Source organism: Carya illinoinensis, chromosome 13 (assembly GCF_018687715.1).
Source record: "Carya illinoinensis cultivar Pawnee chromosome 13, C.illinoinensisPawnee_v1, whole genome shotgun sequence".
NCBI lineage: Eukaryota > Viridiplantae > Streptophyta > Magnoliopsida > Fagales > Juglandaceae > Carya > Carya illinoinensis.
Genome location: NC_056764.1, coordinates 12,619,032 through 12,629,500, shown reverse-complemented (window position 1 = coordinate 12,629,500; position 10,469 = coordinate 12,619,032). Strand labels below are relative to the sequence as shown.

Sequence of the window (10,469 nt, the reverse complement as noted above, 5' to 3'; positions counted from 1 at the left end):
CACACTCTCATTTTGTTGATGAGAGTATGGACATGTGACCCGATGAGTTATACCACAATTTTGAAAATAATTTTTAAGTAGACGAAATTCTTCCCCCCGAACAACCTTTGTATTAAAAGTATTACTCACCTAACGAAGAAAAGCCACTACTAAGGTAGTTGCATTAAATTTAACTTGCATAGGAAGAAACTAAACAAACTTTGAAAAATCATCTACTAAAGAAAGAAAGTAGCGCATAACATGCATGGAAGGCATGGGAGCAAGGCCCCAAACATCTAGAAACAAAAGCTGGAAAGGTCGAGTTGAACGTGAGGGACAAGGTTGGTGTGGCAGAACATGCTCCTTAGCATTGGAATAGTCAGGATAGTGGCTTATTGAAGCAGTAGAAGTGAGGGGAAGATTAAGGCCCTGTTTAGTTACGTAGTTCAGATGATATAAGATGAAATATTTTGAATATTAATGAATAAAATATTGTTATAATCTAATTTTTTTAATATTCGTTTTGTCTTGAAATTTAAAAAGTTGAATTGTTTATTATATTTTCTACGAGAATTTGAAAAAAATTGTAATGATTAGATGAGATGAGATGAGATAAGATTGTTTAGTTTTTGGTAATCAATCTGGTAAACTAACGATATATAAGTGATGTGGTGTGAGGAGGGGGGATGACCTAGCCTCGAATGCCATAGTCGAGCAGAAGTCCGAACACCTATAAAAGCTTGAGGGGAGGAAGTGGAAGTCTTGGTAGATGGCAACAAGCCATACAGACCATCTTCAACGTGACCTTGAAGGAATTTCTTGAGAGCATGAATCCTTCACAAAAAACAAATCAGAGTGAAATTCAAAAAATGCATAGTTATCACTACAAAACTGATGCATAGAAAGGAGATTGCGTAAAATGGAGGGGACATGAAGAATATCATTTAAAAGAAAATTGCCAGAAGTGGTTGGCAATTGAGCCGTGCCATGGTGATGAATGAGCAGTGTAGAGCCATCCCCTATGCAAACCTGGTCAGATCCCTAATATGGCATTGACTCCAAGTAAAGGTTGTTGAATTCTGAGGTAAATTGATGCGATACAGCAGCATTTGGGAACTAGGTAGTGCAGATGAAGGTGAATGAGAAAGAGAAGTATAACTTGTTGTGAGAGGTGGCAAGGAGGAGGTTGGGTAAGGAGTGGTAAGCTGATGATAACAAGACAAAGTTGTGTGACTAAGTTTTTGGCACACTTGACACTAAGGACGAGTGTCAGATTGAGGAGAAGATGCATTGAATTAAGAAGGAGAGGTCGTGGTCCCGAGTTAAAACCACAAGGTGAAGATCAACCTCGTCTGCCTCCATGAGGTGAGATTCGACCATGAGTGGGTGTAGTGTTTGGAGAAAAATGGGTAGTATTATGCCCAACAAGTGTGGTATTAGAAAGAAGATTATGGGTTTGATGAGACATACGAGACGATAATTATAAAGCTGATGAGGAGAAATGCCATTGAGATGGGTGGTAATTGCAATTACCAGTGACTCATATTCAAAACCCAGTCCCACAAGAAGACAAATAGAGAACTCAGAGTCACTCAACCTATGTCTTGCAGCACTCAACGTGGTAGCTAGAGATTTTGCTTGGGTATGGTAATTGGAAGTAGATTCAGGGCCTTTCTTCAAAGTGGCTAACTGAAATTTAGTATGGACAACATGAGCGGAAGACTTTGCAGCAAAGAGACTTTGAAGAGTATTCAAGAACCTGCGCTAACACCATCTCATAAATAGAAGAATTAAGAGTGGACATAATCAATTTATCTTGAAGAACCCACTTGGTATGCTTAGGATTAGTAGTATTAGTTGAGGATGGGGTATGCATAGGAAACGAGCCATCAACGTACTTGAATAATTGATGACTGTGTAAAAATGGTACAATTTGATATTTCCATAGAAGATAGTTTCCAAGTGGATGGATTATTTGAATTTTTCAAATCAAATTATGCTTATGGATGGTGTGTAGTGTAGGGGTATAAGTTTACCTGTCCATACTGGAAAACTAGATTGGATTGAATGGTTCAGTCAAGATTGGACTGGAATGATAAGTATATTGGTCGGTTTCAATCTATATAATGTTAGAATTTTGGTTCTCAGTTGGGTCCTGAAATTTGGATTTTTTTTACTAGACCGGACCAACCAAAGTATATAGCTTTTTAAAATATTATATACATATAAATATATATATATATATATATATATATATATTATTTTATGTAATAGTTGTGTAAGTTAATTATGTAATTTTTATCTAACCTATCACCATTGACCATATGTAGTTGGAGTTTCGATGATATTGCATTTTTTAATTTCATTTTCTCTATTTTTTATTCTTTACTCTATCAGAATGATTGCTAATATATATTGCCATGTTACTTGCATAACATATATTGCCATGTTAGTTGGAGTGTAAAAAATATTCAAAAATTGGGTTAACCAATTCTTAAGAGCCGAAACCAATTTAGTATCAGTTTTTGTATTTTGAAAATGGGTTTGAATTGAACTGCACTGGTTTGTATATTTTTATTTTTTTATATTTAATATTAAATGCTTTTTATAGAATTTTTTTATTATATTATATTCTAAAGTGCTAATTAATATAACATGAAAGTTTAATTTTATTACTCATATTTATTAATTTTATAACATACGATTAATATAACATTTGGTATAACATAAAATTAATCTTATAATTTTTAATATAACATATAAATTTTTAATTTTATAACATAAAAATAATATAACATGAAATTTTAATCTTAAACATAAAGAAACATTAGAGGAACTAGCTCTCAAGTCTCAACTTATGTAATGCCACACATGTAAATGGTAAACTGGACCGGACTAAAACCAAAACAACCAAAAAGGTCTAGTTTAGATAATAAGTCAGTCCATATTTGTTCTTAAATTTTTAAAATCGTTGACTCGGTATAAAATATGTTAAAAACCCAATTGAATCCGGACCTGTTACCCCTACATGTTAGCATAAAACTAAAAAATAATAGAGGGTCACCCAAAGCCAATATGGTGGCCATACGTGGAGGGCCACCCCTTTGGAAGGCTTAGATTTGGCTGCCCAAAGGGGTGGCCTTTTCTTTAATCCATTAGTCCTTTTTTAATTCCTATTCATAGACGCGTTGATTTCTAAGAAATTTTTATGTGAGTCTTCACCAACTTCTCTTGTACTTTCAGTTTCTTATATTGTAAAATGGATTAAAAAAAGTCTCAGGCAAGGAGATTGAACAAATAAATCAATGTACTTTGTTCATTTTGGTAACAAATGTTAGGTTAAGCCATCAACATTATTTTTGAGCGAGGATGTTAGGTACTGGAATCCATTACAAGGTTGCAAGTATTTTCTTCTTTATTTAATATTGAGGATACAAGAAGAGGGGTGATGATACTAAAAAAAAAAAAAATTGAAAAAAGGTATACACAAGTCTCAAATGCATAAGTCTTGCACAAGTTCTTTATAAAAAAGTGGACCTAAAAGTGTGAAAACTCAATTTTTCTTGACGAGTCCCACATTTTTATAAAAAAAATTGTACATTTGGGGCTTGAAGATTGCTTTAGATGAAAAAGGTCGAGCTTGGAGAGTAGATTTCTTAGGGTTGGTGTTTTTGAAAACTCTCTTGGTGACAAACGAAAACCTTAGAGGCACCCAAACCCGCCGCCACCCTTCACCCACTCTAGTCAGTGAGTGACACCTCACCACCGTCACATACAATGCTGACGGGCCTCGGCGACTTCACTGAGGGTGGTCCAGTGTCGGTCCTCCCTCCGGCGACCTAGACTTTGCAAGAGTCTCTCTCTGTTGTCTTTAATAGTGCAATGTTGGCCTTGCCATCGACATAGAAAGAGTCACCAGATTCTGATGAGTCTACTGGGAGTACACCGGCTTCAACATCTGTCTGTCCCGTGACCCCTATTCACAGTCGTGTCCCACTCGCAGATCTTTCTTTGGATCTACCTCAGATTTGCCCCTTCGAAGCTTGTGCTTGTTTCTTTGCATAAACTTTTGATAGGAATGAAGCTTGGGTGGCTCCTGCATCTGAAATCGAAATTAATATGAGTCAATTGGTGAGCTTTTGGGTGGAATCGAAGACTTTCTAGTTTTTTCTAGAAGCATGGAGGTCCTCATTAAAAATTGTGAAGAGGAGCAAAAGGGTTTGAAGGTTTGCAGCTATGGGTCATAGTGGTATTGGATGGTTAGTGGCTACGGTGGAAGCAGTATTGCAGGCAGATAGAAATTCAAAATTCATAAAACATTTGCGCAAAAGAAACAAAGCATTATGGCTCAACAATGCTCCAACGTGTGGCACCCCCAATTCCCACTTATGGAAAGACGAGAATCGTGATACCAGGATGATGATAACACGGGTCATACACCCCAAATGACAAGTGTTAAGTATGTGTACATGCAAAAAATGTACAGCAAACATCGCGACAGATCAATAACAGAAGTCAACTAAGTATCAGCATTTTAAATATAAATTCACCAAAATAAAAGTCTTTCAAGAGGTTATATAGTTATCTAGCAAAATATAATGCAAAGCCAAAACACTTAGACACAAGGGAAATAAATTCCATAGCTCACAAGCGACCACATGTCACTCCTCCAGGAGAATCGATCCCTTAGTCTCAACGTCATTCTCTACATCAAAATCTACGATTTTATAAAATGAAAATGTAGGGTAGGAATAACATATGAGATTATGAGTTTCAGTAAGTAACTAACCAAATAACCCATGAGATAAAAACACATTTAAACAACCAATAAGTATGCATGTGCATGTTGAAACATGCATGAGACCAAACCATCATTTTCCCTGAAAATGACTATTTTTCCAAGGGTTTTGCTACACAACCTCTCAACACCCCAACACCCCACTTTTTTTTTTTTAATTTTTATTATTTTATTTTTTATCAAATATTTAATATATAAATAATGAATAAAATAATTAAATTAATTTAAAAAGAATAAATTCAAAAAAAAAATATTAAAAATTTGAAAAAAGGTGGGATGTTGGGGTGTTGGGAGGTTGTGTAGATTTTTTCTTTTTCCAATGTATGCCAAAAATCTCATTTGGCTCAAAACAAGTCCATTAAAAGAAACAACTATCATTTTTCTAGAAATTGGCCCAAGTATAAATCTACAATTTTTCTAGAAAATGGTCCACATATATCCATTTATCAAAATCTACAATTTTTCAAAAAATGTCCCAAATATCCAATTATCCTGTATGTACCATGATCTCCTCTAGAGACCATCTGCACACCTTGACTCCCTTCATCACACCACGAGTATCGACCGTATGTGTGACTTCGTGTAACATCTGGGTCCAGTACCCAACTTTTTATATATTTTAAATTTTGGGTTCATTCGGATGAAAAGCCCACTTGAGATTTATGAGTATTGTTGGAATGGACCACAAGCCCAAGTTTTTATTTTTGGCAGATATCGAATAATTTTAATTGGGCTTGCTAAGTATGTATAATTTATTAAATATTTTGGGATTGGATGAAATATTTTATGGGCCGAGAAAAAATAGTTGGAGAAGTTAATTTGTAACACCCAGGGCCCAAGCCCATACCCAGGCCCAGCCTATAGCAGATTTCATCCTTTGAATCTCTAGACGGTGTAATTTTGGTGAGTTTTCCACCTCCATTTTCAATTTTCTTCTTCCTCGATTCTTTCTCTTCTCCCCATCAGATTCCTCCCCCCCCCCCCCCCCCCCCTTTTTTTTCTCACCCTATGAGTTCCATATACCCCCACGTCCTAGCAGTTATTGGGTTTCCATCTCACTCTCAACTTTTATTTCAACAGACTATTTTTTCCTCTCTTGCTCCCCTTTGAACTCCTTCAAATTTTAGAGATTTCTTGTTTGGTGTCTACCAGGCACTGCTGAAACTTTGCTGTAAATCTTCTCCATCACTGGTAAGCCCATGTCCCTCTCTTCCTTGCCATGTTCTTTCTTTTTTTATGCAATGATTATAATTATTTTATTTTACCTAATCTCTATTCCTTTCCAAATCAGTAGTTGTGCATTATCCTTGGGCCCCGAGTATTACTTTTTGGATTACTATTTGAATGGTGGAATTAATGTAATAGATGCTCAATTGAAATGTGAAGGTTTTGCTTATTGGGCTGTAGTTGATTACTGTTTGGGTCATAACGAGATCTTTTGGGTTGTAGAAATATGGGGCTATATGGGCTGGGTTAGGAGTTTATACATGCTGATAGGTTGAGTTTAACATGGGTTATGAAGTATTTATAAGTTGCTGTTGGGAGTGGATAAGTGGCTATTGGGTTGTTTGATTTTGGTAATAAGCTTGTCCTTGGGTATTTGACGTTGGGAGGTTGACTAAGAAGTATGCATATTCACCTGATGTAAGTATGGTTGTGGAAGTTGAGTTACATTACAGCTTTTAGTTGAATTTTTCATGTATGGTAATAATTGATAGAGCTAGTTGTGATGAGTTTCAATTATTAAAAAACTCAATGAATATTTTATGTTTTAGGTGGTAAAATACTTAGAGTTCAAACTCAAGACTAAGTTAGCATGCTGCAAAAATTGAGGTAGTCGGGGGTTCTATATTAGATTTTTGCATTAAAAGAAAATGAAATGAGGTTGACTTTTAAAAATATGCATGTTTGTTTTTGAAAAGAAATCAGAAAAAGAATTTCAATTATTTGTTCTGAAATTACTCATGAACTTTTTATGAAAGAGAAAATATTTTTGTTATGAATGGTGTAAACATGAGCTTATTTTTGCATATTGTTTCTGAACTTTGTAAAAAGAGCAAAAATGAGATTTTTAAAGTTTTGTTATGGTTAAGACAAAGATAATTTGACTTAGTTTTATTGAATATATGAAATGATTTGAAGCTACTTAGTATTCTGTTTTGATATGATATGTAAGCTAAAAAACTTTGGCATGAGTTTCTGATTTTGCATTTGAATATGATTTGTGTCCGATGATATTTTTGTCCAAATTCTGTTGAGGCACCGCCATGGGTATAATAGTGGCATACAGCCCCACTATGGGTATAATAGTGGCATACAGCTTCACCACCAGTATAATGTGGCATAATCCTACCACGAGGGTGAAACATGGAATATGGCCTAGCCAGAGATATAATGGTGGTTATAACCCTATCACGTGGGTGAAACATGGTATACAGCCCAATCACGGGTATAATGGTGGTTTATAACCCTACCACAGGGGTTAATCAAGGTATTTGTCCCGATATTATGCTCCGATGCAATATGAAGATGATATTTCAGTTTACGAAATGGCAACTGTTTTATTTTTGGAATAGGAAAGTTTTATTGAAAACTTCGCTTTGTTAATTTTGTAAAATGTTCGTTTTTGCATTTTGAAAGTAAATTGTTTCTAAATCTGCATTTTGAAAGTAAAAGTTTTGTTATGCATTTCAAACTTTGCAAATGCTCATGTTTACATGCTAGTATAGTTTCTTTACTTACTGAGTTGTTGATAACTCACTCTCTTATCTCCATAACATTTTTCAGATGACTTTGATGATATAGCTGAAGAGTAATAGAGTATGTGGCAAGAATAGTTAAGGGTAGTGGTTGAGCACCTTGGGTATGACTGTTGTTGGAAGATTTATTTATTAAGTAATTTGGTTTTAGTATGTTCAGATGATTATGAAGACTTATGTATTATTTCTATTCATTTTGTTAATAGAAACATGTGGAGTAGTTGTTTTATTTGATTTGGATTATGGTATTGAAGAGTCAATGGATTGATATGTGAAGCTAATTGTATTAGAGGAATTTTATGTTTGGTTTTGGAGTCTTTGCATATATATTTTGGACATGAAAGATGTGTTAGAAATTTGTTGAAGTGCTTATCAGGTTGTAAGAGCTAATTCTCCAATCCTCTGGATCGGGGCGTTACATAACTCAAAGACTAGTTTCACGTCCCATGCATGTACATCTCTTTTTCTTCATCCTTAGGGTTTCCATTGGCCTATATATAGATACTCTTCTCCCTCATGCTTGAAGAAACTCCAAGAGAAGTGCTTGTTGCAATCTCAGTTCAATGAAAAACTCCTTTACGTAGTGCTGCAACCACTTCTCCTAGCCTACTGCACCTCCATGCTGTGTTAAGCCACCCTGCACCAGTGTCTTCAACCAAGGGAAGAACCATTCGGTAGCAACCCAAGCATTGCATACTCTTCCCACGTCCAAGAGCTGCCATGACAATCACTTCTGCAAGTCCAATGCCTCCACCCACTTTTCCTCCACACTTTCCAACCCACATGGCAAGATGCTCAGCCACCGTAGCCTAGCCTTGTAATTGCCTTGCAATAGCCACTACCAAGTCTTCTTGGTGAAATTTGCTAGCCCCTATTTCTCACACACCAAAATAGACCACTATGACCGTTATGCGCAACTCTTCTACTGTTGCTCAGCTGCTCAACCTCAAAGCCCACGACGGTACATGCATACCATCCCAGCTTCGCCCTTTTTTTTTGCTGCTCAGTCGCACGCCTCGTTCTCTCTTAGTATGAAAGTCTCCTCTTGATAGCACTTGTTAGTCTGAAGAGAAGTTTGTAGTTCAGAAAGTTTATGTTTAAATTTACAACCCTTTTTCCAAAGAACCCATACTATTTTTTCTTAATGCCTAGAATACCCCTTCTCTTTATGCTGGTTTTTCCTTGGCCATATTTGGTTTTTAATTATTAGAACCACTTTGTATGAGGCTTAGTTTTGTTAAACTGGACTTGTTTTAAATGGGCCTTTTGACGAGTATTTTTTGTGAACTATATTTGGGTTAGAATGGATTTGTGTTTTAAATTTAGTTTGGCTAGATTATATTTTTTTTTTTACAAAATTTTTCTAGTAAATTCTATTAAGTGGATATTGATGAATTTAGAAAGTAATGATATTTTTGAGTCAAGAGAAATTTAGGTGTTTGAGGAATTAAAATAGGCGATTTGAGTATATCAAGTGTGATTACAAGTTACGTGTTCAATTGGAAATTTATTCAAGTTATATGATTTTCTATAGGTGACGATTGATTATTCTTTTGGCACTGTTGTTAAGAATTTCTGAAAGACTAAAAAGTTCAGGTAAGCGGGGTTCTTATATTAGACTTTATATAAAAAGAAAATGAAATGGGGTTGATTTTGAAAATTATACATGTTGATCTTTGAAAAGAAATGTGAAAACAAGCTCAGTTATTTGTTCAGTATTGCTCATGAACTCTGATGAAAGAGAAAGCATTTTTATCATGACTGGTAGACATGAGCTTAATTTTGGCATTTTATTTTCTGAATTATGCAAAAAAGAGCGAATATAAAACTTTGTACATGATTATATGAATATGCTCTGGATCCGTTTTGATTCTGAAGATGATATGATTTTGTTCAGTGCTATGTTTTGATAAGATATGACTTCTGAAAAACCTTTGGTGTGACTTTCTGATCTTGAATTTAATTATGTTTTTACTCTATTCAGTAACAGCCCAACCATGGGTAATAATAGTGGATACGGCCTAACCACAAGTAAGAATAATGGATACGGCCCAACCATGAGTTATAATAGTGGATATGGCCCTGCCATGAGTTATAGTAGTGGTCTCTATTTGAGTGCACACCTTGGTGACTGAGTGATTATGTTTTGCTTGGCTATCCACAGATGCACAACCCTAGCATGAGGGTTATACATGGCTTTTGTTTTGATATGATGTTATGATGTGATGATGATGATGTTGATCATTTATGCGATGCCAAAGGATATTTTTCAATGAAATTATTTTTGAATCTTCGCTCTGATATTTTGATAACATGTTTTGCTTCCATACTTTGAAAATAAAAATGTTTCGTTATGTATTCTAATCTCTGTAAATGCCTATATTTACACATTAGTATAGTTTCTTTACTTATTGAGTTGTTAATAACTCATCTTTTTATCTCCATAACATTTTTTAGATAATTTTGATGTCTTAGCTAGAAGTCAAGAATAGGAATTGTTAGCAAGGTTGATGATCGTAGAGAAATAAATGAAAAAGTGCACAATTATTATTGAAGAGTCTTAGTTAGTAGAATTATCATTTCATGTTATTTTTATGTTTTGAGTTATGAATATGTCCGAGTTTGTGGAGATTTTTATTTCATTTTAATGAGGTATTTTTCTATGGTGTCTTGGTAGAGGAACACATATATTTGGTTTGAATAAATGGATTAATGTTTTATTTGAAAATTTGAGGTATTTATAATTGTGATATAATAGATGAGTTTAGGCTTCATGAGTTGACTCTTTGATTCCTCTGGGACCAGGGTGTTACACTTCGTAACAAGTGATGTCCAGCTCTGCGCCCAGCGCGTTCGTGACCAGACATCCTCTAGCCCACGTCAGTAAGAGGGGCCATGGAGTCAACATGAGAGCGTTACCATTTTGTTCGATC

General features: G+C 35.1%; 1 long non-coding RNA gene across 1 annotated transcript; it reads left to right on the top strand.

The window, feature by feature from the left end:
• The first annotated feature begins 6,635 nt into the window (after positions 1-6,635).
• Positions 6,636-7,765, top strand: LOC122291345. The gene is made up of 2 exons (XR_006236602.1): positions 6,636-7,268; positions 7,565-7,765. It is a non-coding gene; the product is annotated as an uncharacterized LOC122291345 (long non-coding RNA).
• The last annotated feature ends 2,704 nt before the right edge of the window (positions 7,766-10,469 follow it).